This window comes from Rhinopithecus roxellana, chromosome 8, assembly GCF_007565055.1.
Source record: "Rhinopithecus roxellana isolate Shanxi Qingling chromosome 8, ASM756505v1, whole genome shotgun sequence".
NCBI classification, from domain to species: Eukaryota; Metazoa; Chordata; class Mammalia; order Primates; family Cercopithecidae; genus Rhinopithecus; species Rhinopithecus roxellana.
In genome coordinates, this window is record NC_044556.1 from 89379153 (window position 1) to 89394789 (window position 15637).

The 15637-nt window shown below is 48.7% G+C and overlaps 1 long non-coding RNA gene across 1 annotated transcript; it reads left to right on the forward strand.

The window, feature by feature from the left end:
• The first annotated feature begins 3237 nt into the window (after positions 1 to 3237).
• LOC115899254 lies at positions 3238 to 9483 on the forward strand. The gene is made up of 4 exons (XR_004058971.1): positions 3238 to 3633; positions 6303 to 6560; positions 8682 to 8846; positions 9419 to 9483. It is a non-coding gene; the product is annotated as an uncharacterized LOC115899254 (long non-coding RNA).
• The last annotated feature ends 6154 nt before the right edge of the window (positions 9484 to 15637 follow it).

A 15637-nucleotide genomic window follows, 5' to 3' on the forward strand; every position in this document is an offset into this window, starting at 1 on the left:
GTAGTCCCAGCACTTTGGGAGGCGGAGTCAGGCGTATCACTTGAGCTCAGGAGTTCCAGACCCATCTGGGCAACAGGATGAAACCCTGCCTCTATAAACAAAAAATACAAAAATTAGGCCGGGCATGGTGGCTCACGCCTGTAATTACAGCACTTTGGGAGGCCGAGGCGGGCTGATCATGAGGTCAGGAGATCGAGGCCATCCTGGCTAACAACAGTGAAACTCCGTCTCTACTAAAAATACAAAAAATTAGCCAGGTGTGGTGGCAGGCGCCTGTAGTCCCAGCTACTCAGGAGGCTGATGCAAGAGAATGGCGTGAACCCAGGAGGTGAAGCTTGCTCTGAGCCAAGATCGTGCCACTGTAGTACAGCCTGGGTGACAGAGAGACTCTGCCTAAAAAAAAAAAAAAAAAGAAAAAAAAAAGAAAGAAAGCTGGCTGTGGTGTGGGCCTGTAATTCCAGCTACTCAGGAGGCTCAGGTGGGATCCCAGATCTCCTGAGCCCAGGAGGTAGAGGCTGCAGTGATCCCTGATCAGGCCACTGCACTGCAGCCTGAGCGACAGAGTGAGGCCCCATCTCAAAAATAAAAGCAACAAACAAACATAAAAGTATACTTTAAGGGAAGAAACGTAACAAGAGGTAAAGAGGCCATTTCATAATGCTAAAGGAAGCAATCAAAAAGGAAGACATCACAATGCTATATCTGTATGCACCTAACAGCACAGGTTCAAAATATACAGAGCAGAGAAAACTAAAAAGAGAAGTAGACAAATAAATTCACAATCATTGTAGGAGACTTTAAAATATATATTTTATATCAGCTGAGAGAAAAAACAAGAAGCAAAGATATAGATTTGAACAATGCAATAACAAACTTCATCAACTAACATATATAGAGCTCTGAACTCAACAACTGAATTCATTCTTTTCAAATTCACAAGGAAAATTTTTACCAAAGTTGTTCATTTGCAGAGCTGTATAGAAAGCCTAACAAATGTTAACTGCAATTACATAGAGTATGTTCTTCAATCACAATGGAATTAAGCTATAATTAATAGAAATATACAACTAGAAACATCAGCTGCCTGAAAATAAAACAACTAAATAATTCATAGTCAAATAAAACAATAAAAACGGATTTTTTGAGCCCAGGAGTTCGAGTCCACCCTAGGCAACATACCCTAAAATAAAACCCAAACAAAAAATTTTAAAAAGAAATACCACATAACCATTAAAAAGAATGAGGCAGGGCTGGGCATGGTGGCTCATGCCTGTAATCCCAGCACTTGTAGAGGGCGAGGCAGGCAGATAATGCTTGAGCCCAGGAGTTCCAGAACAGCTTGGGGCAACATGGCGGAACCCGTCTCTACAAAAAATACAAAAATTAGCCAGGCGTGCTGCTGCGCGCCTGCAGTCCCAGCTGCTCAAGAGGCTGAGGTGAGAGGATCGCCTGAACCCCGGGAGGCTGAGGCTGCAGTGAGCTGTGACCGCGTCACTGCACTTCAGCCTGTGTGGCAGAGTAAGACACTGTCTCAAAAAAAAAAAAAAAAAAAAAAAAGGGCCGGGCGCAGTGGCGCACACCTGTAATCGCAGCACTTTGGGAGGCCGAGGGGGGCAAATGACAAGGTCAAGAGATTGAGACCATCCTGGCTAATACAGTGAAACCCCGTCTCTACTAAAAATACAAAAACTTAGCTGGGCGTGGTGGCACGCGCCTGTAATCTCAGTTACTCGGGAGGCTGAGGCTGGAGAATCGCTTGAACTCGGGAGGGGGAGATTGTGGTGAGCCGAGATCGCGCCATTGCACTCCAGCTTGGGCAACAAGAGCGAAACTCAGTCTCAAAAAAGAAAAGAAAAGAAGAGACCGATCCAATTTGTTAAATGTGTGTATGTATGTATTTTTGTTGTTGTTGTTGTTGTTGTTGTTTGAGACGGAGTTGCTCTGTTGCCCAGGCTGGAGTGCTGTGGCACAATCTTGGATCACTGCAGCCTCTGCCTCCCGGGTTCAAGTGATTCTCATGCCTCAGCCTCCCGAGTGACTGGGACCAAAGGTGCGCGCCACCACGCCTGGCTAATTTTTGTATGTTTAGTAGAGACAGGGTTTCGCCATGTTGGCCAGGCTGGTCTTGAACTCCTGATCTCAGGTGATCCGACCGCCTCGTCCCCCTAAAGTGCTGGGATTACAGGCGTGAGCCACCATGCCCGGCCAGTTTCAAACATTTTCAGGGTCTATATACTGTATATGAATTAGTGAAATAAACATTGCACATCAAACCTGTGATTTCGCATAGCACCTCTAAGTTTAAATTTGAGTCAATTAAAACATTGTAATAATAAGTGTTGAGTTTTACAATTAGTGCTGGCCAGGCAAAAATAAGGAAAGTGGTAGGAGGTTCGGGGATTATATGAGAGAACGCATGACAAATGCCGGGGCACACACAGTGAGGGCTCAATTCACGGTGGATTTTATTGGGTCATCATCATCACATTCGGAGCTGAAATAAAACAGTTCCGATTCCAAGTGAAGGGAAGGTAGAGTGGAGCGGATGGGGAGGGCTAGCTTGGATTTCTGCTAAGATGTCACAGACTCGGATACCCTCAAGGCATGCCATGCCCGGGCTGAGCCGGGTGAGGGGCCTGTGAAGCCTGATGGCGTGTAAGAGAGCTCGGTAGCCTCACTGTCAGCGCAGCCGAGGCCACCACGCTAGCTCCAGACTGGTCAGCAGATGGCTGCGCACCAGGCCCTTCCTGCAGCCCGGGCGACTCGGCTGTCAGTGGCGGAAGCGGCCGGCCCCGGACGGACTCCTAAGGAGCGCTGCCCGCAGTCTTGGGAAACCGGGCGTGGGGCCAGCTGCTCCTTCCAACCCCTCCTCGGGGTCAGCATGAGAGAGGGTCGCTGTCAGGGCCTCGAGGACGGAGGGTTCAGGGTGCCCGCCGCTCGTCCCCTCCCCCCTCCCCCCCAGGTCGTGGAGGCCGGTCCCCAGCATCTCTCCAGCGGTCCCCAATGTCGTGGCTCTGGGGCGGGCTTCTCCCTTTTCAGGCACTTCTGAAATCGCCGCCTCTCCCGGGCGCTCTTCCTCCGGCTCACCCTCCCCAGCCCCACGTGCCAGAGAGACCTTTACCCCAAACGCGAAACTGATCCTTCCAGACGCCTCCGGTTCGCCCAACTGCACCTCAAGCCTCGGTCGTTGTCACGTGACACGGCCTCAGCGCCCAGGCCACGCCCCCGAAGCCCGCCACGCCCACCGGGTCCGCCCCCACGCGCCCGTCCGCCCAGGTGGTTTCCGCCACCCGCCTTTCCCGGGGTTTCCCCACCTTACTGCCCCCTCTCCCCCAGCTCTGGCTGCTGGGTCACCCCCACGACCTGGGACTCCCCGGCCGTTCCCACCCGGGCCGCCTGCAGTGAGGTCCGCTCCTGAGGCCTCAGCCTCCCTGGGGCAGAGCCCACTCCCGTCGTCGCCTCAGCTCCTTCCTGTCCCGGGGCCTGGGGGGCACCGTCCCACGGGTGAGGGCAGCCTCCTGCGCCTGGCCCAGCCACGTGAACGCCTGGAGCCCGCGAGCTGCAGCTGCGGCCCTGAAGGTGCCGCACATCCTGCCGAGTGGGTGAAGCGTGGCACTTTGGAAAACAAAGCGGGTTAGTGCTCAGCTGCCTCCGAGCTGACTGTTGGAGATATCATATTATGAACGGAGAGCCCGCGAGCTGGAAAAAAACAGCGCCAGTCCTGCCCGCGCCTCGTGGGACTCAGTAATTCCCGGCTTCGCAGCGCGCCAGCCTGTTCCCTGCAGCTCCATCCCCTCTGCCCAGCGAAAGTGGTCTCTGGGGCCGGGCGTGTTGGCTCATGCCTGTAATCCAGCACTTTGGGAGGCCAAGGCGGGCGGTTCGCTTGAGGCCAGGAGTTCGAGACCAGCCTGGCCAACATGGTGAAACCCCATCTCCACTAAAAATACAAAATTAGCCAGACGTGGTGGCGCACACCTGTAACCCCAGCTACTCGGGAGGCTGAGGCAGGAGAATCACTTGAACCCGGGAGGCGGAGGTTGCAGTGAGCCGAGATCGTACCACTGTACTCCAGCCTGGGCGACAGAGCGAGACTCTGTCTCAAAAAAAAAAAAAAAAAAAAAAAAAAGGAAAAGAAAAGAAGAAACAAAAGAAAAAGAAGAGAAAAAAGTGAGATCAGGCGCAGTGGTTCACGCCTGTAATTCCAGCACTTTGGGAGGCCGAAGCAGGTGGATCACGAGGTCAGAAGTTAAAGACCAGCCTGGTCAAGAGGGTGAAACCCCGTCTCTACTAAAAATACAAAAATTAGCCAGGCGTGGCTGGGCGCGGTGGCTCACACCTGTAATCCTAGCACTTCAGGAGGCCAAGGCGGGTGGATCACTTGAGGTCAGGAGTTCGAGACCAGCCTGGCTAACATGGTGAAACCCTGTCTCTACTAAAAATACAAAAATTAGCTGGGCTTGGTGGCAGGCGCCTATAATCCCAGCTACTTGGGAGGCTGAGGGAAGAGAATTACTTGAACTCGAGAGGCAGAGGTTGCGGTGAGCCGAGATCATACCACTGCACTCCAGCCTGGGCAACAAAAGAGAGACCCTGTCTCAAACAAAACAAAACAAAATAATAAAATAAAATAAAAATTAGCCAGGCGTGGTGGTGTTTGTAGTCCTAACTGCTTGGGTGGCTGAGCTGGAAGGATCACTTGCTCAAGAGTGAGGCTACAGTGAGCTGAGATCACACCACTGCACTCCAACCTAGGTGACAGAGCGAGATCCTGCTTTAAAAACAAACAAACAAGGGCTGGGCACGGTGGCTCACCCCTGTAATCCAAGCACTTTTGGAGGCCGAGGTGGGCGGATCACCTGAGGTCAGGAGTTCGAGACCAGCCTGGCTAATATGAGGAAAACCCCTCTCTACTAAAAATGCAAAAATTAGCAAGGTGTGGTGGCAGGTGCCTGTAATCTTAGCTACTTGGCAGGCTGAGGCAGGAGAATTGCTTGAACTGGGGAGGCAGAGGTTGCAGTGAGCTGAGATCTCATCATTGCACCCCAGTCTGGGCAACAAGAGTGAAACTCCATCTCAGAAAAAAAAAAAGAAAAAGGAAAGAAGGAAGGAAGGAGGAAAGGAAGGAAGGAAGGAAGGAAGGAAGGAAGGAAGGAAGGAAGGAAGGAAGGAAGGAAGGAAGGAAGGAAGGAAGGAAGGAAAGAAGGAAAGAAAGAAAGAAAAGAAGAAGAAAAACAATAACAAAAAAACAGTTTGTTCCATGGGCAGTAGGCCATTGTTGCTCATCTGTTGATCAGAAGCAGTACTGAGTGGAGCATTAAGGATGGTGAGGAAGGCCCTCTGTAAATCCATGCATGGTGGTGCTGGCAGAAACAAGATGAACAGGGAAAGCAAATCCAGAATATGTGTATAATGTCCTTTCCATGATGGAAAAAGTCCAGTGTAATCAATTTGCCACTAGATGGCTGGCTGGGTCCCACAAGGAGCCACAGTGGGTTCAGTGTTGGTCTCTGCTGTTGGCAGATTAGGCAGTTAGTAGATGGCTTAGTCAGCTTTGGTGAGGGGAAGTCCATGTTGTTGAGCTCGTGCATAGCCTCCAATCTTGCCACACAGCCACTTTGTTACATAGGTTCATTGGGCAAGCAATGGTAGCTGGAAAAAGAGACAGCCTAACCTTCAGAGAATATGCTTTGTTCCCCGATAGTCAAGAGCCTCCTTTGCAGTGATACCCTTTGGTGTGCATTCACATGGGACCCAAATATCTTTATATTCTGGGCCTGTTTGGAGAGATCTGTCCACATACTTTTTCCCCAGACCTCCTTGTCACCGTCCATGTTCTTGCCAGTGAATCTACCTAGATCCCTCCATCTGGCTGTCTCTCCATCCAGGCAAAGTAGACAAACAAATGTGCCTCTTGAAGTTCTGCCCCCCAGGAAGATTTTCTTTCACCACTTGTCCTTCAGGGCCACCCTGGAGCCGGGCTGGAGGGCTCCAGCTGTCCACTCTCTGTTGTGCAGGAACCATCTATAAACCAAGCCTGGATTTTTTTCCTCCTCTGTCAACTGACACAACTGACACAAGAACTTTTTTTTTTTTCTTTTGAGACAGAGTCTTGCTCTGTCGCCCAGGCTGCAGTGCAATGGTGTGATCTCGGGCTCACTGCAACCTTAGCCTCCTGAGTTCAAGTGACTCTCATGCCTCCCGAATAGCTGGGATTACAGGCCACAGTGGGCTAATTTTTGTATTTTTAGTAGAGACAGGGTTTCACCACGTTGCCCAGGCTGATCTCAAACTCCTCATCTCAGGTGATCCGCCCGCCTCGGCCTCCCAAAGTGCTGGGATTACAGGCGTGAACCACAGTGCCCGGCCGACACAAAGAACTTTCTATGAGGTCCCAGGAATGAAGGAAAACAGGCAATATGGCAAGAATCACTGTCGAAGGAGTCTGCGCCACCTGCTCGCACAGCTCACTTGTGCCGTCTGAGCCTGCTTGAGCCCAGTGTACACATGCAGTCTCCACGTGATTAGAGATTGCTGCTGCACTTGCCCAGTCCCCTGGCGGGGTAAGTAAGACAATACGCAGTGTGTACGCGGCCACTTCACGACCCATAACTAGGTGTTGTGTTTCTACCAGGGACCAGTAGCAAGCCAAAAGAACAGGTATCTGTGGAACAGGCTGTGCATCTGTTCCCAAACCCTAGAGGCCTGTAATGTGATTCTCTTACTGGTGCTTCCCAGGGCCTCCATATAGCATCCCCATTGCCACAGACACTCGGATATTGTTGGGTCTGTGGATCATAAGGGCCAAGAGAAAGAGCAGCTTGCTCTGCACCCTGAACTTGCTGCAGAGCCTTCTCTAGTCCTCACTCAGATTCATTTACTTAAGGTACTTCTTTAAATCGACTCACTATTTTTTACCTAAATAAATTCAGCCTCATCCTAAGCAGTGGTATCTCTCTCTGGTGAGGTGGTTATATTTTTTCTTACATAGGTGATAAGTAAAATAAATACTTAAGATTTAAAATTGGGCGGGTGCAGTAGCTCATGCCTGTAATCCCAACACTTTGGGAGGCCGAGGTGGGTGCCTGTAGTCCCAGCTACTCAGGAGGCTGAAGCAGGAGAATCACTTGAACCCAAGAGGTGGAGGTTGCAGTGAGCCCAAGATTGCGCCATTGCACTCCAGCCTGGGCGACACAGCAAGACTCTCTCAAAACAATAAAATGAAATGAAACATAATAAAATAAATAAAAGGCAATAAGCTAGGCACTGTGGCTCACGGCTGTAATCCCAACACTCTGGGAAACTAAGGCAGGCAGATCTCTTGAGGTCAGGAGTTCGAGACCAGTCTGGCCAACATGGTGAAACCCTGCCTCTACTAAAAATAGAAAATTAGATGGGTGTGGTGGTGTGCGCCTGTGATCCCAGCAACTGGAGAGGCTGAGGCAGAGAATCGCTTGAGACTGGGAGACTGAGGTTGCAATGAGCTGAGATTGTGCCACTGCACTCCAGTCTGGGCAACAAAGTGAGACTCCATCTCAAAAAATAAATAAAAAGATAATAAAAATAAAAGGCAATAAGTGTCTGCTTATAATTGCTCTCAGGAGGCTTGCTCTTAGAACCCATGCCCCAGGCTATGGGAAAGCCACACATCCGTACAGAAAGGCCATATGTAGGTGTTTTAGCAACAAGACAAAGTAAAGTCTCAGCCAACAACCCGCAATAACCAGACAGGTCACTGAGAGAGCCCTCAGATGATCTCAGCACCCAGGCTTTGAGATGTTTGAGCTGATACTGAGTAGGGTAGAAATAAACTGTCTCCACCAAATGCTACAAAAATAGTAGATCTGTGAGCATAATACATGTGGTCAATATTTTTTTCTTTTTTAATTTTTTAAAATCACAACCCAGCTCACCTGTGTTGCCAATATTTAACACTAACATTTTTGAGATGTTTTATTATGTAGCAATAGATCACTGGTACAGGAGCCCTCTTCTCTCCCTGAACTCTCTCTTCTTGGTGTTACTGTTTATCCCCACTTCCCAGAAGCACTCAGCATAATCTCTTCAATGACACCAGCTCTGAGAAAACTAAAGCCAAAACATAAAATGTAGTCGGCTGCTAGTTATGCCTCAAAATATCTTCTCCCCTCCTTCCTAATAATTGAGGGGTTTTTTTGTTTGTTTGTTTTTTGAGACGGAGATGCACTCTGTCACCCAGGCTGGAGTGCAGTGGCGTAATCTCAGCTCACTGCAACCTCCGCCTCCCGTGTTCAAGCAATTCAAGTGATTCTCCTGCCTTAGCCTCCTGAGTAGCTGGGACTACAAGTGCCCGCCACCATGCCCAACTGATTTTTGTATTTTTTGTATTTTTAGTAGAGATGGGGTTTCACCATGTTGGTCAGGCTGGTCTCGAACTCCTGAACTCATGATCTACCCACCTTGGCCTCCCAAAGTGCTGGGATTACAAGCGTAAGCCACCACGTCTGGCCACATACTTGACTTTTAAATAAGCACACGTTGCTCTAGAGAGAGAACACATTTCTAGCTAGATGCATCTATATGATGCATCCATATGATGTAATTCCAAACAATGGAATGTGAGTGCGAGTGATGTGTGTCATTTCCAAGCCTTGGCCATAAAACATGAAGCATATGCTTTTCTAAATTCTTTACCTTTTCCACAGGCTGGAACACAAAGGGGATAGTGTTCCGGCTGCAACCATGCCGATGAAGACAATACCCTAGAAGACGGAGGAACAACAGACAAGAAAGAAACCTGGTTTTCTGAATAACAACGTGGAGCCAAGCAGCTTTCTTTTTTCAAACCACTGCTGCCCACCTCCAGATTGGTTCATGAGAGAGAAATAAGCTTCTACCCTTTTTGCATGACTGCATTTTGGGGGTCTGTGTTATAGCAGCTTAATCTCTATCTGAATGATATTGGATTTAAGTGCCTGAAGCCCTGTGACTTAACCTTTCCTGAGGCAAAGGCACAGAAGAGCCTATTTTCTTAAAATGGGAAAATGAAGACATAGGAAGGGAAAATGCAACAAATGGTCAGGAAATTATGCTGCTATAAGCTCTTCTCTGATGAGTGTCTAGTCCTAGTGAGGGGGCTGTGGGAATTCAAAGACAAGAGAAACTACCTTCAGATAGAGCTAGTAGGGAAGACCCCTGCAGACAGTGACATTCAATTGAAGGTAGAATTTGGATAGATGGACGTGGGGAGGGCAATTCAAACAAAGGGAACTTGAGTAAAAGGGTGGAGGTAGAAAGGTACCAAATCTTTTGGGAGATGCAGAAGTCATATCACACAGTTTAAAGCCAGAGTTAAATATAAACCAATACTTAGAAGCTTAAATTCAATATGGCAAATTCATGGGTTTAGTTTCCTGAAAGATTTTTCGTGTTTTTATTAGAGAACTGTCTGCAAACAAATCTTTACTTGATGAGAAGTTTAAACATAATTAAATCTAGTATATTCCATGAATATTTTATTGCTTTATTAAGTCCTTCAAACAACACATTTATTTATTTAATTAATTAATTATTTACTTATTATTTTTGAGACAGAGTCTCACTGTGTTGCCCAGGCTGGATTGCAGTGGCACGATCTCAGCTCACTGCATCCTCCACCTCCCAGGTTCAAGTGATTCTCCTGCCTCAGCCTCCTAAGTAGCTGGGATTACAGGAGTCCACCACCACACCCAGCTAATTTTCAAACAACACAGTTTTTAGAGGTATAATTAACCTCTTTAGAATATTACCTCACAACAGAATAAACAAATCAAAAACTTCAGATATTCTTTCTAAAGACCCCCTTAGTCAGTAATATCTATAATCACATGACAATGAGTGACACCATGTGATAGTGGCCTGAAGGCTTAATGATGCTGGCCACCCAACTCACCCTCTTTCTGGCAACACATTTTCTTTTCTTTTCTTGTTATTTTCTTTCTTTTTTTTTTTTTTTTTTTTTTTTGAGATGGAGTCTCACTCTGTCATCCAGGCTGGAGTGCAGTGGCGCTATCTCAGCTCACTGCAACCTCTGCCTCATGGGTTCAAGCAATTTTCCTGCTTCAGCTTCCTGGGTAGCTGGAACTACAGGTACCCACCACCACACCCAGCTAATTTTTGTATTTTTAGTAGAGACAGGGTTTCATCATGTTGGCCGGACTGGTCTCAAACTCCTGACCTCAGGTGATCTGCCCGCCTCAGCCTCCCAAAGTGCTGGGATTAAAGCCATAAGCCACTGTGCCTGGCCTGGCAACAGATTTTCTACCCACAAGGAAGGGCATGTCCATCAGGGCTGGATCCTTGAGGGACCCATTCCCCAGGCCACAGTGATGGGCCCGAGATGGACATGTGATCCCAGCAGGACCATTCAGAATTCTCCCTTAGAATTGATGCACAAAGGTAGGAAGAGAGGTTTTCCCAGTTACTTCACTCCTTGGACTATGAAGCGGGGGTTGCCTCATGGAGGAACAGAGCCTGCTGGCAAAGATGAGCAGCAACAAAAGACAGACAGAGACCTAACTGTGTGGAGTCCCTTTGCAGGGTCCCTGCAGCTCTTCCTCCAACCCAGAGACCTAGTCCAAGGATCCTCTCCCACTATCAAACCAGTAAATTTCTCTTTGAGTGGGATTTCTGTCACTTGCAACCAACAGGCCTAACACAAGAATGAACTGTAAGGGAGACCTCTAAGGCCAGCCACTTAATGCCATATCTCATCAAGATGCCCTTGATTGTAAAATATACCATCATTTTGTGTATCATGAGGAAAGGGGAAAGTGCCGCCAAGTAAACTATGACAAGCCACTGATTATGAGATGCATCCCAGTTTCAGAAGCATGAAAATATAGGAAAAATGTGCTTCCTAGGCCTGATGAAATATTTCAGCTGCGTGCCCTTGGGTGAGTTACTTAATCTCTCTGCTCCTTGGTGTCCTCATCTGTAAAGTGAGGATGACAATGCCCACCTGACAGAATTGTTGTGAGGATTTAGCCTATCTACACACAAATGTTCTTAGTAACATTATTCATAATAGCCAAAAATTGGAAACAAGGCTGGGCACAGTGGCTCACGCCTGTAATCCCAGCACTTTGGGAGGCCAAAGTGAATGGATCCCTTGAGCCCAGGCGTTCAAGACCAGCCTGAGTAACATGGGAAAACCACCATCTCTACAAAAAACATAAAAAAATTAGCCAGGCATGGTGGCACATGCCTGTAGTCCCAGCTACTTAGGAGGCTAAGGCAGGAGGATCACCTGAGTCTAGGAGGTTGAGGCTGCATTGAGCCATGATCACATCACTCCAGCCTGGGCAATAGAATGAGATCCTGTTTAAAAAAAAAAAAAAGGAAACAACCCAACTGTCCATCAACTGGTGAATGGATAGATAAAATGTGGTACATCCACACAATGAAATACTACTGAGCAATGATAAAGAACAAACTACTGGCCGGGCGCGGTGGCTCAAGCCTGTAATCCCAGCACTTTGGGAGGCCGAGACAGGCGGATCACGAGGTCAGGAGATCGAGACCATCCTGGCTAACATGGTGAAACCCCGTCTCTACTAAAAAAATACAAAAAACTAGCCGGGCGAGGTGGTGGGCGCCTGTAGTCCCAGCTACTTGGGAGGCTGAGGCAGGAGAATGGCGTAAAGCTGGGAGGCGGAGCTTGCAGTGAGCTGAGATCTGGCCACTGCACTCCAGCCTGGGCGACAGAGCGAGACTCCGTCTCAAAAAAAAAAAAAAAAAAAAGAACAAACTACTGATACATGCTATGCCGTGGATGAGTCTTGCAAACGCTACATGGAGAGAGAAGCCAGACCCAAAACAATGCATACTGTATGCTTCCTTGTATTTATTTATTTATTTGAGATGGAGTCTCGCCCTGTCGCCCAGGCTGGAGTGCAGTGGCGCCATCTCTGCTCACTGCAAGTTCCGCCTCCCGGGTTTACTTACACCATTCTCCTGCCTCAGCCTCCCAAGTAGCTGGGACTATAGGCGCCTGCCACCATGCCCAGCTAATTTTTTGTATTTTTAGTACAGATGGGATTTCACTGTGTTAGCCACGATGATCTCGATCTCCTGACCTCATGATCCACCTGCCTCAGCCTCCCGAAGTGCTGGGATTACATGCGTGAGCCACCGCACCCAGCCTATTTATTTTATTTAGTGGATTTTTTTTTTTTTCTTTTTTTGAGACAGAGTGTTGCTCTGTCACCCAGGATGGAGTGCAGTGGTACAATCTCGGCTCGCTGCAACCTCTGCCTCCCAGGTTCAAGTGATTCTCCTATCTCAGTCTCCTGAGTAGCTGGGATTACAAGCACGCGCCACCATGCCTGGTTAATTTTTTTTTGTATTTTTAGTAGAGATGGGGTTTCACCATGTTGCCCAGGCTGTTCTGAAACTTCTGACCTCAAGTGACCCACCCATCTCGGGCTCCCAAAGTGCTGGGATTACAGTTGTGAGCAACCGCGCCTGGCCTGTTATGATTCCATTTTTATGAAATGTCCAGAAAAGACAAATTTAGATAGAGACAGAAAATAGATTATGGAACTGGGCACTGCAGCTCACACCTCTAATCTCAACACTTTGGGAGGGTGAGGTGGGAGGATTGCTTGAGGCCAGGAGTTCCAGACCAGCCTGGGCAACATAGTGAGACCCCATCTCTGCAAAAAAGAAACTAGATTAAAGGTTGCCGGGAGGAGGGGGAGAATGGGGATTAACAGTTAATGGGACTGAGGACTTTTATTGGAGTCATGGAAATGCACTCTAAAATGGATTTATGGTGAGGGCTGCACAACTTGGTAAATTTACTAGCAATTCACTGAATTGCTTGAAATGAGTAAGTTATACAATATGTAAGATATACATCAATAGTGGTATTAAAAATAGACGTACAATGCCTAGATGAGCTGCTTAATGTGGTGTGTGCTTAAGAAATCATGACTTATTTCAGAGCTGCTGTGGCTTAGATTCCTAAATCCATAAAACTTCCCTTTCCTGGTCTCCTGAAAGGGTGGGTTTTCTTTCCTTTTACATCCTGCACCAGGACCTCTGTGGAGGGTACCAAGAAGAAGTCCCACTTCTAGAAATTATTAGTCAGTTAAGCTGTCAGGGTCTTACAAGGAGACAGCAGAAGAGAGCGCCTGTGTCTACAGGGAGCAGAGGTAGGGGATTTCAGAAGGCTGGGAAACCTCACCCTTCAGTTCACCCTTCACCCACCACCATCACACAAACAAACTAGGAGCCTATTGACCTACCGCTTCCCAGATCTGTCCTGGGGTCAGGAAAAGGTCCCAGAATCATAAAGAAATGAGGCTGATTTCACCTCCTGGATCACCAGTTTCATTCCCTCGGGACAACTCCCTGAGAGTCTTCTCTCCGGCCTAACCATGCACTTTTCCAAGTGTTGAGATGCTTAGAAACTTCCAAAAATACTTGACCACAGTGCTAGAAAGACATTTCTAAGAAAACTTTCTAGCAAAGAGCTGGGAAGACCCCAAGTGTCTCTCGTCAGGGAAGCTTTATAGACAGCTCCTGGGAGCCAGGTTGGCCCTGGCTTGCTAGACCACCCTGCGAGGGCCTGGCCTCTCTCCCAGACCCTGCCAGGCCTGCTGGAAGTACAGTGGCTGGAAATAAATGGGGGCTTTGGGGTTAGGGAGACCTGTGTTCCAACTCCAGCTCCCCTTGTGCTGGCTGTGTGGCTTTAGGCATGTGACTGAACCCCAAGAGCCTCAGTTCATTCAGCAATCAAATGAGAGCTTCTGTCACCACTGCCTCTCCAGAGGCTGCTGTCAATTAATGGAATGTCATGGGTGATTGCATCGGGAATGGGGGGTGCCCAGTAAAGGCAGGTTCCTGCCCTAGGCTTCTTCCTGGTGCCCACTGGAACTGCAATTGGACCTGGCTGCCTCAGATTTACCGAGGCTCCATTTTATTTATTTGTTTTTAAACGTATTTAAAAAGTAGAGATGGAGGGAGTCTCCCTATGTTGCCCAGGCTGGTTCTTGAACTCCTGTCCTCAAGCAATCCTCCTGCCTTGGCCTCCCACGTGCTGGGATTTTAGGTGTAAGCTACCATTCCAGGTCAACTTTTACTTTCTTCAAGACTGTGGCAGATGCGCTTGAAGCCAGCAGCAAAAACAATGCCCATAGAGTGGTTTGGGCTGAAACTGTTCAACCATTCACAGCTCAGCACCGTCTTGGTCTTCCATTACCAGTGGCAGGGTGCAGGGCTCCTGAAAGGCAGCTTGGTCCTGTGCCATGGCTTCTTCCACTTCCACAATCCCCTAACCTGGCAGGGAGAAAGTGAGCAAGGCAAGAAGGGGATTAGCCACCTGCCTGGGCAGGACCGTGGGGCACAAGGCAAGCTCCAGGCAGGGTTCTTCAGGACGGACAGGGCAGCACAAACACCAGGCCCTGGCTTGAATATGCGTTTCACCACTCGCTGGTCAGCGACCCTGGGCAGGTCTCTTAACCTCTCTAAGTCTCAGTTACTGGGTCTGTAAAATGGGTATGATTACACCTGTCTCCCAGGGCTGCTGGGGGATGACAGTGTGTAAAGCCTAAGCACAGTGCTAAGTGCATCCCTGGCACCTGCCATAGTTAAGGATAGGGGGCGGGGCTGGTGGGAAAACAGGATGGGGGAGAGAAAGAGAAGCAGAAGAGGAAAATGCTGGGGAAGGAGAATGTCCTGGGTTTTGCAGGGTTCTGCAGTTTAGGGTCATTCTTCTACCCTCTCCCACCTTTGCTCAGGGCTTGGGCACATGCTTTTCCTTCTCCTCCTATACACTCCTGCCTACTATCCAGCAAGGCCTCTCCACCCTGAGGAAGCATCAGTTTAAAAACCACCTCCTCAGCTGGGCATGATGGTGCATACCTGTTAGTCCCAGCTTCTCAGGAGGCTGACGTGGGAGGATGGCTTGAGCCCAGGAATTGGAGGCTGCAGTGAGCCGTGATCGCGCCACTGCACTCCAGCCTGGACAACAGAAGGAGACTCCATCTCTAAAAAAACACAAGAAAAACAAAACTACACTTCCTTGAAGAGACCTTCCCTGGCAACCCCCACCCGCTTCTAGAATAGATCCCTCCTAACCTGTTTTTCCTTCGGGGCAAGATTTCTAGATTTATTTGTCTGATTATTTGCCCCCAAGACCATCAGCTCCAGGAGGGCAAGAACTGTGTTCATTTTGCTCACTTCTGTATATAGCACCCAGCATCATGCCTGGCACAGAGTTTGGGGAGGGGACAATGATGATCCCTTGTCTGCACCTCAGAGAGGCAGCAGGGACTGTGGGCAGGGACCTCCAGGCCGTAAGGAGCTGGAGGGAGTCCTAGAGGGTGGAGGGAGCAAAAACAGGCCAGAGAGGCGGGGGACAGGAGACTTGTGAGGGCATTCTAGGTGTGGGGAATGGCTCATGCCACTGTCCAGGTGCATGAACCTATCAGGGAGTTGGGGAAGACAGAACTCTCGGTAGTGGCTGCAGCGGAGCCAGGGTGAAGGAGCCAGTCTGCCGCAGCCACTCTTCAAGACTCTGTTTTCCTGGAGCCAGAAGTATGTGGATCTTATCCTAATTTTTGTGGTTTTGTTTGTTTGCTTAATCAGAGACAGAGTCTCTCTATGTTGCCCTGTC